Genomic DNA, 16479 nt, shown 5'->3' on the forward strand with positions numbered 1-16479 from the left:
TTTCACATACATGCACATATGTGGTATCAAAACGTTCAGAAGAGTCTGAACTTTAAAATGTATCCAACAAAAATGCTAATTTCTTCACTACCTAGTCAGTATAAGCCAATCAAATGAGGGGGCGTAAATTCAATAGTAAATTTTGCGCATATGGAGCTCTAACTTAAGAAAACTTGCATGTAATGAGATGGCACTTCACAGACAGCTTCCCTGTGAGGGTCTGGGGCAGCTCGCAGAGGTTGCCATACCTCACCTGCTAGGGGGCGCTATAACATGCAAAAATTTGCCTCATGCACTCAGATTGGCCGATCCACATGAAACTTGACAGACATCATCTATGGGCCTCTGGAAACCAGGTCCTAAAGCAGACATACCATACTTCCAAAATGGCTGACGTAATCGGCCAATCAGTGATTGGCACGCGTTTGACAGGCTTACCATTGGTCGATCTGCACGAAACCTCTTGGGTGTGGACAAGTGCACGCCCCCCATGACATAATCCAGCCGGGTGTCAATTGGCCACTGGGGGGCGCTATTGCAAAAAAAGCAAGTATATCCCCTACATAATTCCACTTGGGAACATGCAATTGGACTCTTTTGATTCCTTGCAGTAGTGCGAACAACTTTCGCATGACATGTCCTATTAAAAAATGCACAGTTTATTTACAGTTAATAATAGTTTGAAATCATCACTTTTCATACTGCTCCTAGGATTTTCATACTATCATGTCAAGCAAAGTCTTATAATACTCTACAGAGTGTGAAATCAAAAAACAATCCAAAGATTTTGGATTTGAGGACACTTATACCTGCTAAATATTTTTTTAATGGACAGCATCGATACATATAATATTCATATTCTTAAAGCTCTTTCATATTTTATCCAATTCTGACCAAAATGCACAAGCCCATTCAGAATCCCATCCTGAACAAATTTGTCAAATTTCATCTAAATCGGTTATCGTATGGCTCTACAGTGCAGTATTATTTACAATGCATAAAAATGCATGTAAAGTCCCTCTGTCACCTTCTCCTTCTCACACGCACGCAAGCTGAAACTCGCACACTCAGTCTCTCTCACACTCTCACCCACATTCCCCCTCCCATCTCTGTGCCCTAAGTAAACATTGCTCTGGCTACCTAGATCTCTCTGTGTCTATTAACCAGGCACACACACATACAGGCGCAAGCAGGCCTTCCTATAGCATTCACAATGACACTTCCCTAGCCATACCCACCCATATCTCAGTGACTAACACATGCTCATACAAACTGATATTTGGCTTCTTTTTTGTCTCTCTCTCTCACACAAACACACACACCTTTATACCTATATGTATGTATAGTTTCTATGTATACTTATGTATGTATGTATTAGTATATGTTGTCATAGTTTGAGTACATACACTACCACACACACACACACTTCTACCTAAATGTATGTATAGTTTGTATGCATATCTGTCCAGTCATAACAGTCATGTCAGTCCAGTCATGTCAGTCATGTCAGTCCAGTCATGTCAGTCATTTCAGTCCAGTCATATCAGTCATGTCAGTCCAGTCATGTCAGACATAAGTCATGTCAGTCATATCAGTCATGTCATTACAGTCATGCCAGTCATGTCACTCATTCCAGTTATGTCAGTCATATCAGTCATATTACTTTTGTTCATCATGCCAGTGATGTCATTTCAGTCATGCCAGTCATGTCAGTCATGTAATGCCAGGCTTTGCAGACTACATTCATACTTTGAATACACGGGCAGTCATGTTAGGCGTGCAAGGTGTGCAAGGAGTGAATTAACAAAGCATAGTCTCTGGCACCCTCAATCTCTCTCTGTCTGTAATATACAGGCGCAATCATGTATAGACACATGCAGGCCTTCCTATATTGTTCACATAGATGCAGCCCTAGCCAGATGTGCTATTTCTGTGTCTCCCTTTCTGACACACGCAGATGTCATCACACACTATCTGTAGAGCACACACTGGCCAAACCCAAACAGCTTCTTTTCACTTTTAGGTCTAAAGGACCTTTTGGGCTTCCTTTTGCCTATTGAGGCCAAAATATGCCTATTTGTGTGTGAACCCGCCAATCGCCGCTTGCGGCTATATTTAGGGTTCACACACACATAGTGTGGGAACCCTATTGTAATTGTTATTAGGGTTCACACACACATAGTGTGGGAACCCTATTGTAATTGTTAGGATTTTTCTTTCTTATTCTTTGTCCCATTTTTTGACCTAAAACGCATTGTGCAGCCTAGACCGTAATGCCTAGAAACCCCAAACTTGGCAAAAAGGTTCAGTTAACTCCAAGGACCAGATTCCCATACAGGGACCCAAATTGGCCTGATGGTGGCGCTATAGCAGACCACATTGACTTTTTGTCCATATCTCCTACACCGTAGGTCCTAGAACCAAAATTCCAGTTTCTATACATTCCTTGACTAAATTCAATAGGACAATTAATATACAACCATTAAGCTCCGCCCACTTAGATTTCGAGTTAATTTGCATAATGTGCAAAATCACACACATTTTTGAGCGCGAACTAGTCCCTGGATTTTTCACATACATGCACATATGTGGTATCAAAACGTTCAGAAGAGTCTGAACTTTAAAATGTATCCAACAAAAATGCTAATTTCTTCACTACCTAGTCAGTATAAGCCAATCAAATGAGGGGGCGTAAATTCAATAGTAAATTTTGCGCATATGGAGCTCTAACTTAAGAAAACTTGCATGTAATGAGATGGCACTTCACAGACAGCTTCCCTGTGAGGGTCTGGGGCAGCTCGCAGAGGTTGCCATACCTCACCTGCTAGGGGGCGCTATAACATGCAAAAATTTGCCTCATGCACTCAGATTGGCCGATCCACATGAAACTTGACAGACATCATCTATGGGCCTCTGGAAACCAGGTCCTAAAGCAGACATACCATACTTCCAAAATGGCTGACGTAATCGGCCAATCAGTGATTGGCACGCGTTTGACAGGCTTACCATTGGTCGATCTGCACGAAACCTCTTGGGTGTGGACAAGTGCACGCCCCCCATGACATAATCCAGCCGGGTGTCAATTGGCCACTGGGGGGCGCTATTGCAAAAAAAGCAAGTATATCCCCTACATAATTCCACTTGGGAACATGCAATTGGACTCTTTTGATTCCTTGCAGTAGTGCGAACAACTTTCGCATGACATGTCCTATTAAAAAATGCACAGTTTATTTACAGTTAATAATAGTTTGAAATCATCACTTTTCATACTGCTCCTAGGATTTTCATACTATCATGTCAAGCAAAGTCTTATAATACTCTACAGAGTGTGAAATCAAAAAACAATCCAAAGATTTTGGATTTGAGGACACTTATACCTGCTAAATATTTTTTTAATGGACAGCATCGATACATATAATATTCATATTCTTAAAGCTCTTTCATATTTTATCCAATTCTGACCAAAATGCACAAGCCCATTCAGAATCCCATCCTGAACAAATTTGTCAAATTTCATCTAAATCGGTTATCGTATGGCTCTACAGTGCAGTATTATTTACAATGCATAAAAATGCATGTAAAGTCCCTCTGTCACCTTCTCCTTCTCACACGCACGCAAGCTGAAACTCGCACACTCAGTCTCTCTCACACTCTCACCCACATTCCCCCTCCCATCTCTGTGCCCTAAGTAAACATTGCTCTGGCTACCTAGATCTCTCTGTGTCTATTAACCAGGCACACACACATACAGGCGCAAGCAGGCCTTCCTATAGCATTCACAATGACACTTCCCTAGCCATACCCACCCATATCTCAGTGACTAACACATGCTCATACAAACTGATATTTGGCTTCTTTTTTGTCTCTCTCTCTCACACAAACACACACACCTTTATACCTATATGTATGTATAGTTTCTATGTATACTTATGTATGTATGTATTAGTATATGTTGTCATAGTTTGAGTACATACACTACCACACACACACACACTTCTACCTAAATGTATGTATAGTTTGTATGCATATCTGTCCAGTCATAACAGTCATGTCAGTCCAGTCATGTCAGTCATGTCAGTCCAGTCATGTCAGTCATTTCAGTCCAGTCATATCAGTCATGTCAGTCCAGTCATGTCAGACATAAGTCATGTCAGTCATATCAGTCATGTCATTACAGTCATGCCAGTCATGTCACTCATTCCAGTTATGTCAGTCATATCAGTCATATTACTTTTGTTCATCATGCCAGTGATGTCATTTCAGTCATGCCAGTCATGTCAGTCATGTAATGCCAGGCTTTGCAGACTACATTCATACTTTGAATACACGGGCAGTCATGTTAGGCGTGCAAGGTGTGCAAGGAGTGAATTAACAAAGCATAGTCTCTGGCACCCTCAATCTCTCTCTGTCTGTAATATACAGGCGCAATCATGTATAGACACATGCAGGCCTTCCTATATTGTTCACATAGATGCAGCCCTAGCCAGATGTGCTATTTCTGTGTCTCCCTTTCTGACACACGCAGATGTCATCACACACTATCTGTAGAGCACACACTGGCCAAACCCAAACAGCTTCTTTTCACTTTTAGGTCTAAAGGACCTTTTGGGCTTCCTTTTGCCTATTGAGGCCAAAATATGCCTATTTGTGTGTGAACCCGCCAATCGCCGCTTGCGGCTATATTTAGGGTTCACACACACATAGTGTGGGAACCCTATTGTAATTGTTATTAGGGTTCACACACACATAGTGTGGGAACCCTATTGTAATTGTTAGGATTTTTCTTTCTTATTCTTTGTCCCATTTTTTGACCTAAAACGCATTGTGCAGCCTAGACCGTAATGCCTAGAAACCCCAAACTTGGCAAAAAGGTTCAGTTAACTCCAAGGACCAGATTCCCATACAGGGACCCAAATTGGCCTGATGGTGGCGCTATAGCAGACCACATTGACTTTTTGTCCATATCTCCTACACCGTAGGTCCTAGAACCAAAATTCCAGTTTCTATACATTCCTTGACTAAATTCAATAGGACAATTAATATACAACCATTAAGCTCCGCCCACTTAGATTTCGAGTTAATTTGCATAATGTGCAAAATCACACACATTTTTGAGCGCGAACTAGTCCCTGGATTTTTCACATACATGCACATATGTGGTATCAAAACGTTCAGAAGAGTCTGAACTTTAAAATGTATCCAACAAAAATGCTAATTTCTTCACTACCTAGTCAGTATAAGCCAATCAAATGAGGGGGCGTAAATTCAATAGTAAATTTTGCGCATATGGAGCTCTAACTTAAGAAAACTTGCATGTAATGAGATGGCACTTCACAGACAGCTTCCCTGTGAGGGTCTGGGGCAGCTCGCAGAGGTTGCCATACCTCACCTGCTAGGGGGCGCTATAACATGCAAAAATTTGCCTCATGCACTCAGATTGGCCGATCCACATGAAACTTGACAGACATCATCTATGGGCCTCTGGAAACCAGGTCCTAAAGCAGACATACCATACTTCCAAAATGGCTGACGTAATCGGCCAATCAGTGATTGGCACGCGTTTGACAGGCTTACCATTGGTCGATCTGCACGAAACCTCTTGGGTGTGGACAAGTGCACGCCCCCTATGACATAATCCAGCCGGGTGTCAATTGGCCACTGGGGGGCGCTATTGCAAAAAAAGCAAGTATATCCCCTACATAATTCCACTTGGGAACATGCAATTGGACTCTTTTGATTCCTTGCAGTAGTGCGAACAACTTTCGCATGACATGTCCTATTAAAAAATGCACAGTTTATTTACAGTTAATAATAGTTTGAAATCATCACTTTTCATACTGCTCCTAGGATTTTCATACTATCATGTCAAGCAAAGTCTTATAATACTCTACAGAGTGTGAAATCAAAAAACAATCCAAAGATTTTGGATTTGAGGACACTTATACCTGCTAAATATTTTTTTAATAGACAGCATCGATACATATAATATTCATATTCTTAAAGCTCTTTCATATTTTATCCAATTCTGACCAAAATGCACAAGCCCATTCAGAATCCCATCCTGAACAAATTTGTCAAATTTCATCTAAATCGGTTATCGTATGGCTCTACAGTGCAGTATTATTTACAATGCATAAAAATGCATGTAAAGTCCCTCTGTCACCTTCTCCTTCTCACACGCACGCAAGCTGAAACTCGCGCACTCAGTCTCTCTCACACTCTCACCCACATTCCCCCTCCCATCTCTGTGCCCTAAGTAAACATTGCTCTGGCTACCTAGATCTCTCTGTGTCTATTAACACTAGAAGCGCCGCGCCTCATTTACATACTTATACCTAGAAGCGCGGAGGGCCGGTCATCTGACCGATTTCACCACCTCCTACTAGCGCCGTGTTGTTTTCACCTACTTAAAGCGCGCCTCGGGCGGTCAAAAGACCGCTGAGTCTTTACACAGGGGAGCTGGTACTGACACATAATTAACGCTAGATGGCGTTTTGCACAAAAGGAAGAATGAGCCGCCCAAACAAAATATTCGTAATGGTGACATTTGCACGTAACGTCAATATGTTAACAAATTAATGTGACTAAACCTTTTAGAATCAGTGCCTTGTGACCTTGTTCTCAGTAGCTTTCCCATTGTCAGTTTTGTTTAGTTTCATATTGCATTTCCTGGTTTGTGCGAAAACGTAAATGCAAAATATAGTTTCAGTTTTGTTTCTTGGTTAGTGTAATAGTTTGCTTGGTTAGTGTAATAGTTTGCTTATTTGTCTGTGTGTTATTCTGTTGGCATATATGTCACTATATTATCATGTTCGTTCGCCACACCACTAACCCACTGGCCCGCACCCCCACTGTGAAGCGTTCACGTCTTTTGTCTTGCTAATGCTACAGACTGCGCTGCAGCCTTCCACCCCCACATCCACAAAAAGCTTGTTCGATACTCAGAGTAGCAAAGTGAAGCCCGTAGACCGAGCTAAAGCAAGTTTGTTTGTATACTCAATGTTACGCCATTTCAAGTTTTAATGTCTAAAAGTTGTGTATGTTAGTGAATTGTAGGTGAACATAACAAATCTACAAATAAATGTCTATAATGTTTTGTGTTAGACAAAGAACAAAAAGCATAAATAGGCAAAATAATTACAAAAATATCATTATAAAAGGTAGGCTATGTACCTTTGCGTAACAAAACGCAAAATTATTAAAATGATACGGATGGCTTCACGAATATAGTTGCCTCTGTCCTCTCTAATGTTCACTTTTTTATCTTGCCGTATTGTGTTGCCGTTTCAAATGAGGTGTTTGATCGGTGAATAGCCGATGTGTGATCCCACGTCCTAACGACCGTGTTATCACCGAGCGTTATCACCATTCGGTGATTTACATGTATCGTATATTGCATAAGTTTCGTTCCCCACCTCAAATTAAGTTCCATTTATGTAGTGAATTGTGAACTTGAGAATAAACCTCCGCCGCTGTGGTTAATGTTCATGCACTGTTTGAACAATATTTATTAATTACAGCCAGGTTTTGGAGGTTGTAGAACACAGCTACAGGCCAACAACGGGTGCATCCCGTCTCTCTTTAGCGTATATTGCATAAGTTTCGTTCACCACCTCAAATTAAGTTACATTTATGTAGTGAATTGTGAACTTGAGAATAAACCTCCACCGCTGTGGTTAATGTTCATGCACTGTTTGAACAATATTTATTAATTACAGCCAGGTTTTGGAGGTTGTAGAACACAGCTACAGGCCAACAACGGGTGCATCCCGTCTCTCTTTAGCGTATATTGCATAAGTTTCGTTCACCACCTCAAATTAAGTTACATTTATGTAGTGAATTGTGAACTTGAGAATAAACCTCCACCGCTGTGGTTAATGTTCATGCACTGTTTGAACAATATTTATTAATTACAGCCAGGTTTTGGAGGTTGTAGAACACAGCTACAGGCCAACAACGGGTGCATCCCGTCTCTCTTTAGCGTATATTGCATAAGTGTCGTTCCCCACCTCAAATTAAGTTACATTTATGTAGTGAATTGTGAACTTGAGAATAAACCTCCACCGCTGTGGTTAATGTTCATGCACTGTTTGAACAATATATAATGCACTATGCAACCTTTCAAACGCCCAAACCGAGGAGTCACGCAAACTGTGTTGCTGTTCGATCACACAAACCGAGCTTTCAAGCAAACTGTGTTGCTGTTCGATCACCCAAACCGAGCTTTCAAGCAAACTGTGTTGCTGTTCAAACGCCCAAACCGAGGAGTCACGCAAACTATGTTGCTGTTCAAACGCCAAAACCGAGCTTTCAAGCAAACTGTGTTGCTGTTCGATCGCCCAAGCAGAGTTTTCACTCAAACTGTGTAGCCGCGTCCCGACGAATTTATAGCTCACGTTGCCTCATGAATGCTATTGTGAATAAAGTGTTCATAACAGCACCGCCCATGCCATCATCTCAGTTTCGCTCGCAAAGGTATGCATTTACATACGTAACTTGCATTCTGCTTAATTCTTTTGTAATGCCAGTGTGTCAAAAGCAGCCATACATAATGTATGTGTCTAACAGCTAGCCCTGGCGAAGAGGGATTATACCCGAGAGATCATTTATTTGAGATATTGACTTGATAAGTAGGCTAATTACCATTCGCAGAATTCCTGCAAACTACTAAAGCATTTATTAGGCAAAGCAAGACGCTCTCACGGTTTGAAAACCATTGATGTAAACTTATATATAGTATATATTAAATAATATTAATAAATAAAGTATATATTTTAAGACTTTGGAAAGTGAAACACTTTCACTTTCGTTCAACGGACGAATTCCGTTTTGTCTTTACACAATAATCAGTTTGAACTTTGAATAATTTAGTTTTGAAAACTATTGATCTTTATTTAGTTATACTAAATATTAAATGACATGCGAATCTTTGCGACACCCGCTGGCAGAAAAGAGAATCACAGTCTTGAAGTGTAGGCGACGACGACAATATTACAGAGATACGAGCGAAATCGATTGAAACTAGCATGTGCAGGGTTTCTTTTAACAATGTAAAAATACTAGTTTATTAAAAGGACAATTCTGGGAAAAGTCATGAAAGGAGGGTTCTGAAATTGGATCCAGTGCAAAGATATTATTATTTTTTGTGCTGCTGCGGTCAAGTGACCGGTGCTCGGCGCTTCTAGGTATAATTAGGTCGACCAGAGGCGGCGCTTCTAGTAGACGTCACAGCGGTCAAATGACCGGAGCTTTGGCGCTTCTAGTGTTAACCAGGCACACACACATACAGGCGCAAGCAGGCCTTCCTATAGCATTCACAATGACACTTCCCTAGCCATACCCACCCATATCTCAGTGACTAACACATGCTCATACAAACTGATATTTGGCTTCTTTTTTGTCTCTCTCTCTCACACAAACACACAGACACACACACCTTTATACCTATATGTATGTATAGTTTCTATGTATACTTATGTATGTATGTATTAGTATATGTTGTCATAGTTTGAGTACATACACTACCACACACACACACACTTCTACCTAAATGTATGTATAGTTTGTATGCATATCTGTCCAGTCATAACAGTCATGTCAGTCCAGTCATGTCAGTCATGTCAGTCATTTCAGTCCAGTCATATCAGTCATGTCAGTCCAGTCATGTCAGACATAAGTCATGTCAGTCATATCAGTCATGTCATTACAGTCATGCCAGTCATGTCACTCATTCCAGTTATGTCAGTCATATCAGTCATATTACTTTTGTTCATCATGCCAGTGATGTCATTTCAGTCATGCCAGTCATGTCAGTCATGTAATGCCAGGCTTTGCAGACTACATTCATACTTTGAATACACGGGCAGTCATGTTAGGCGTGCAAGGTGTGCAAGGAGTGAATTAACAAAGCATAGTCTCTGGCACCCTCAATCTCTCTCTCTCTGTAATATACAGGCCCAATCATGTATAGACAGATGCAGGCCTTCCTATATTGTTCACATAGATGCAGCCCTAGCCAGATGTGCTATTTCTGTGTCTCCCTTTCTGACACACGCAGATGTCATCACACACTATCTGTAGAGCACACACTGGCCAAACCCAAACAGCTTCTTTTCACTTTTAGGTCTAAAGGACCTTTTGGGCTTCCTTTTGCCTATTGAGGCCAAAATATGCCTATTTGTGTGTGAACCCGCCAATCGCCGCTTGCGGCTATATTTCTTATTTTTCTTATTCTTTTGCCCATTTTTTGACATAAAATGCATCGTGCAGCCTAGACCGTAATGCCTAGAAAACCCAATCTTGGCAAAAAGGTTCAGTTACCTCCAAGGACCAGATTCCCATACAGGGACCCCAAATTGGCCTGATGGTGGCGCTATAGCAGACCATATTGACTTTTTGTCCATATCTCCTACACCGTAGGTCCTAGAACCAAAATTCCAGTTCCTATGCATTCCTTGACTAAATTCAATAGGACAATTAATATACAACCATTAAGCTCCGCCCACTTAGATTTCGAGTTAATTTGCATAATGTGCAAAATCACACACATCTTTGAGCGCGAACTAGTCCCTGGATTTTTCACATACGTGCACATATGTGGTATCAAAACGTTCAGAAGAGTCTGAACTTTAAAATGTATCCAACAAAAATGCTAATTTCTTCACTACCTAGTCAGTATAAGCCAATCAAATGAGGGGGCGTAAATTCAATAGTAAATTTTGCACATATGGAACTCTAACTTAAGAAAACTTGCATGTAATGAGATGGCACTTCACAGACAGCTTCCGTGTGAGGGTCTGGGGCAGCTCGCAGTGGTTGCCATACCTCACCTGCTAGGGGGCGCTATAACATGCAAAAATTTGCCCCATGCACTCAGATTGGCCGATCCACATGAAACTTGACAGACATCATCTATGGGCCTCTGGAAACCAGGTCCTAAAGCAGACATGCCATACTTCCAAAATGGCTGACGTAATCGGCCAATCAGTGATCGGCACGCGTTTGACAGGCTTACCATTGGTCGATCTGCACGAAACCTCTTGGGTGTGGACAAGTGCACGCCCCCTATGACATAATCCAGCCGGGTGTCGATTGGCCACTGGGGGGCGCTATTGCAAAAAAAGCAAGTGTATCCCCTACATAATTCCACTTGGGAACATGCAATTGGACTCTTTTGATTCCTTGCAGTAGTGCGAACAATTTTCCCATTACATGTCCTATTAAAAAATGCACAGTTTATTTACAGTTAATAATAGTTTGAAATCATCATTTTTCATACTCCTCCTAGGATTTTCATACTATCATGTCAAGCAAAGTCTTATAATACTCTACAGAGTGTGAAATCAAAAAACAATCCAAAGATTTTGAATTTGAGGACACTTATACCTGCTAAATATTTTTTTAATGGACAGCATCGATACATATAATATTCATATTCTTAAAGCTCTTTCATATTTTACCCAATTCTGACCAAAATGCCCATTCAGAATCCCATCCTGAACAAATTTGTCAAGTTTCATCTAAATCGGTTATCGTATGGCTCTACAGTGCAGTATTATATACAATGCATAAGAATGCATGTAAAGTCCCTCTGTCACCTTCTCCTTCTCACACGCACGCAAGCTGAAACTCACACTCTCAGTCTCTCTCACACTCTCACCCACATTCCCCCTCCCATCTCTGTGCCCTAAGTAAACATTGCTCTGGCTACCTAGATCTCTCTGTGTCTATTAACCAGGCACACACACATACAGGCACAAGCAGGCCTTCCTATAGCATTCACAATGACACTTCCCTAGCCATACCCACCCATATCTCAGTGACTAACACATGCTCATACAAACTGATATTTGGCTTCTTTTTTTGTCTCTCTCTCTCACACAAACACACAGACACACACACCTTTATACCTATATGTATGTATAGTTTCTATGTATACTTATGTATGTATGTATTAGTAGGCTATATGTTGTCATAGTTTCAGTACATACACTACCACACACACACACACACACACACACTTCTACCTAAATGTATGTATAGTTTGTATGCATATCTGTCCAGTCATAACAGTCATGTCAGTCCAGTCATGTCAGTCATTTCAGTCCAGTCATATCAGTCATGTCAGTCCAGTCATGTCAGACATAAGTCATGTCAGTCATATCAGTCATGTCATTACAGTCATGCCAGTCATGTCACTCATTCCAGTTATGTCAGTCATATCAGTCATATTACTTTTGTTCATCATGCCAGTGATGTCATTTCAGTCATATCAGTTATGTCAGTCATGCCAGTCATGTCAGTCATGTAATGCCAGGCTTTGCAGACTACATTCATACTTTGAATACACGGGCAGTCATGTTAGGCGTGCAAGGTGTGCAAGGAGTGAATTAACAAAGCATAGTCTCTGGCACCCTCAATCTCTCTCTGTCTGTAATATACAGGCCCAATCATGTATAGACACAATATAGGCCTTCCTATATTGTTCACATAGATGCAGCCCTAGCCAGATGTGGTATTTCTGTGTCTCCCTTTCTGACACACGCAGATGTCATCACACACTATCTGTAGAGCACACACTGGCCAAACCCAAACAGCTTCTTTTCACTTTTAGGTCTAAAGGACCTTTTGGGCTTCCTTTTGCCTATTGAGGCCAAAATATGCCTATTTGTGTGTGAACCCGCCAATCGCCGCTTGCGGCTATATTTCTTCTTCTTCTTCTTATTATTATTTTTCAGGCTGTAAAACGCATACTGCAGCCTAGACCGTAAGGCCCAGAAACACCAAACTTGGCAGACAGATGCACCAGAGGTGCAATGAGGGAAACCCAGACAATGACCCACATTGGCCTGATGGTGGCGCTATAGCGCAGCATTTTGCGTTTTGGTCCATATCTCCTACACCGTAGGTCCTAGAAACGAAATTCCACTTCTGATGGATTCCTTGGCTCAAACCAAACAAAAAAGCCTCAAGGACCCTTTAGCTCCGCCCACTTAGATTTCGAGTTAATTTGCATAATGTGCAAAATTACACACATCTTTGAGCGCGAACTAGTCCCTGGATTTTTCACATACATGCACATATGTGGTATCAAAACGTTCAGAAGAGTCTGAACTTTAAAATGTATCCAACAAAAATGCTAATTTCTTCACTACCTAGTCAGTATAAGCCAATCAAATGAGAGGGTGTAAACTCAATAGTAAATTTTGCGCATATGAAGCTCTAACTGCAAAAAACTTGCATGCAATGAGATGACACCTCACAGACAGCTTCCCTCTGAGGGTCTGGGGCAGCTAGCAGAGGTTGCCATACCTCACCTGCTAGGGGGCGCTATAACATGCAAAGATTTGCCCCATGCACTCAGATTGGCCGATCCACATGAAACTTGGCAGACATCATCTATGGGCCTATGGGAACCAGGTCCTAAAGCAGACACGCCATACTTCCAAAATGGCTGACGTAATCGGCCAATCAGTGATCAGCACAGGTTTGACAGGCTTACCATTGGTTGATCTGCACGAAACCTCTTGGGTGTGGGCAAGTGCGCACCCCCTATGACATACTCCAGCCGGGTGTCGATTGGCCACTGGGGGGCGCTATTGCAAAAAAGCAAGTATATCCCCTACATATTTCCACTTGGGAACATGCAATTGGACTCTTTTGATTCCTTGCACTAGTGCGAACAACTTTCCCATTACATGTACTATTAAAAAATGCACAGTTCATTTACAGTTAACAATAGTTTGAAATCATCACTTTTCATACTCCTCCTAGGATTTTCATACTATCATGTCAAGCAAAGTCTTATAATACTCTACAGAGTGTGAAATAAAAAAAAACTATCCAAAGATTTTGGATCTTAGGCCACTTATACTTGCTAATTATTTTTTTAATGGACAGCAACGATACATATAATATTCATATTCTTGAAGCTCTTTCATATTTTATCCAATTCTGACCAAAATGCACAAGCCCATTCACACTGTCATCCTGAACAAATTTGCCAAGTTTCATCCAAATCGGTTATCGTATGGCTCTACAGTGCAATATTATATACAATGCATAAAAATGCATGTTAAAGTGCTTCTGTCACCTTCTCCCTCTCACACGCACGCAGGCTGAAACACACACACTCACCCACATTCCCCCTCCCATCTCTGTGCCCTAAGTAAACATTGCTCTGGCTACCTAGATCTCTCTATGTCTATTAACCAGGCACACACACATACAGGCGCAAGCAGGCCTTCCTATAGCATTCACAATGACACTTCCCTAGCCATACCCACCCATATCTCAGTGACTAACACATGCTCATACAAACTAATATTTGGCTTATTTTTTGTCTCTCTCACACAAACACACACACACCTTTATACCTACATGTATGTATAGTTTCTATGTATGCTTATGTATGTATATGTATTAGTATATGTTGTTATAGTTTGAGTACATACACTACCACACACACATACACACTTCTACCTAAATGTATGTATAGTTTGTATGCATATCTATAGTATATGTATAGTATGTGTCAGTCATGCCAGTAATGTCAGTCGTATTGCCAGTCATGTCTGTCCAGTCATAACAGTCATGTCAGTCCAGTCATGTCAGTTATATCAGTCATGTCAGTCATTTCAGTCCAGTCATATCAGTCATGTCAGTCCAGTCATGTCAGACATAAGTCATGTCAGTCATATCAGTCATGTCATTACAGTCATGCCAGTCATGTCACTCATTCCAGTCATGCCAGTTATGTCAGTCATATCAGTCATGTTACTTTTGTTCATCATGCCAGTGATGTCATTCCAGTCATGCCAGTCATATTAGTTATGTCAGTCATGCCAGTCATGTCAGTCATGTAATGCCAGGCTTTGCAGACTACATTCATACTTTGAATACACGGGCAGTCATGTTAGGCATGCTAGGTGTGCAAGGAGTGAATTAACAAAGCATAGTCTCTGGCTCCCTTAATCTCTCTCTGTCGGTAATATACAGGCCCAATCATGTATAGACACATGCAGGCCTTCCTATATTCACATAGAAGCAGCCCTAGCCAGATGTGCTATTTCTGTGTCTCCCTTTCTGACACACGCAGATGTCATCACACACAATCTGTAGAGCACACACTGGCCAAACCCAAACAGCTTCTTTTCACTTTTAGGTCTAAAGGACCTTTTGGGCTTCCTTTTGCCTATTGAGGCCAAAATGCCTATTTGTGTGTGAACCTGCCAATCGCTGCTTGCGGCTATATTTTCCGTTAATGTTGATGATTATGGCTTACAGACAGATGGGGACTCGAGTTTGGGACTCGCAGGGTTGCCAACAGTCAAATGCCGACACACGCATTTGACTGTCTTCACATGCTCTCACGCCACACATCTGATTTCTTACGCTGAAAAAAAAATTGTTTATTTACCTCTGATCCATATCTATGATTCAATGATGTACTAGTTCGCTCTGGCGCCAACCACTGGCGATCGATCGAGCACGATGTAATACTTAATTTGTGTCCATTTTACACCCCGCCCGGTAACAATTTACGTAATTTTATTCACCACCTGAAAACCCACCCGGAAAGGTTAGTTACTGCCTGAAAGGTTATTAGCATCTGCTACAAACAAGCTTAGCATCACAGTTAGTGTCTTACTTATAACAACCTAATGGTTACCCAGTTAGCTTGGTATTGATTTGCCACTAGTGGACCAGTAGAGAGGGTGTTCAGTCATGGAGGCCTCATAATGCACCCTCACCGAGCCAGGCTAAGTGCAAGTACCCTGTCAATCCTGATCTTTTTCAAATGTAATGCGTTAGTTGCATAAACATTTTCCTTGTGTTGGGACACTGAAAGAGACCTTGAAGTTCAAATACATTGTGTTTGATCCAGTTCATTAGGAGACAAAACATTGTTGCTGCAGGGCTTTTTATGTCAGAATCATTATTATTGTAAAATTTGAATTCTGTTTATAATTTTTATTTTATAATCACTAATTTAGTTGCTATTTTCTTTATATGCAGATTTCATAAATCTTAAAGTTAAAAATTTTGATTTTTAGAAAGATTTGGATTTTTTTTATTTCACAGCCCTCCTTTATCTTTTAGAACTAAATATAGCAGATGGGCTACAGACTGGGACTTGAGACCAAAGACTTGAGACTTGACTTGGACTTGAGATCAAAGACTTGAGACTTGACTTGGACTTGCAAAAAATTACTTGTGAGCATCTCTGCTTACAGACAATGAAAACCGAAAAGTCATTATCAGAGAAAATTTGAATAATTAACAAAAAAAGGGTCGATCTGCTGGTGTAGGTCCACTGTGTTATATCAAGACCTAAGTCAGCGCAGTGGTCTACCAAGAAATTTTAGAGCACTTCATGCTTCTCTCTGCCAACAAGTTTTTTGAAGATGAGAATTTCATTTTCCAGCAGGACTTGGCACCTGTCCACACTGCCAAAACTACCAGTACCTGGTTTAATAA

General features: G+C 41.0%; 1 protein-coding gene across 19 annotated transcripts in view; it reads left to right on the top strand.

The window, feature by feature from the left end:
- The window catches only part of lrrfip1a (leucine rich repeat (in FLII) interacting protein 1a), a 109337-nt gene that overhangs the window by 60071 nt on the left and 32787 nt on the right, over positions 1-16479 (top strand). The gene's annotated exons all lie outside the window — the stretch shown is intronic.

The sequence above is a fragment of the Brachyhypopomus gauderio genome, unplaced genomic scaffold (assembly GCF_052324685.1).
Source record: "Brachyhypopomus gauderio isolate BG-103 unplaced genomic scaffold, BGAUD_0.2 sc40, whole genome shotgun sequence".
Classification (NCBI taxonomy): Eukaryota; Metazoa; Chordata; class Actinopteri; order Gymnotiformes; family Hypopomidae; genus Brachyhypopomus; species Brachyhypopomus gauderio.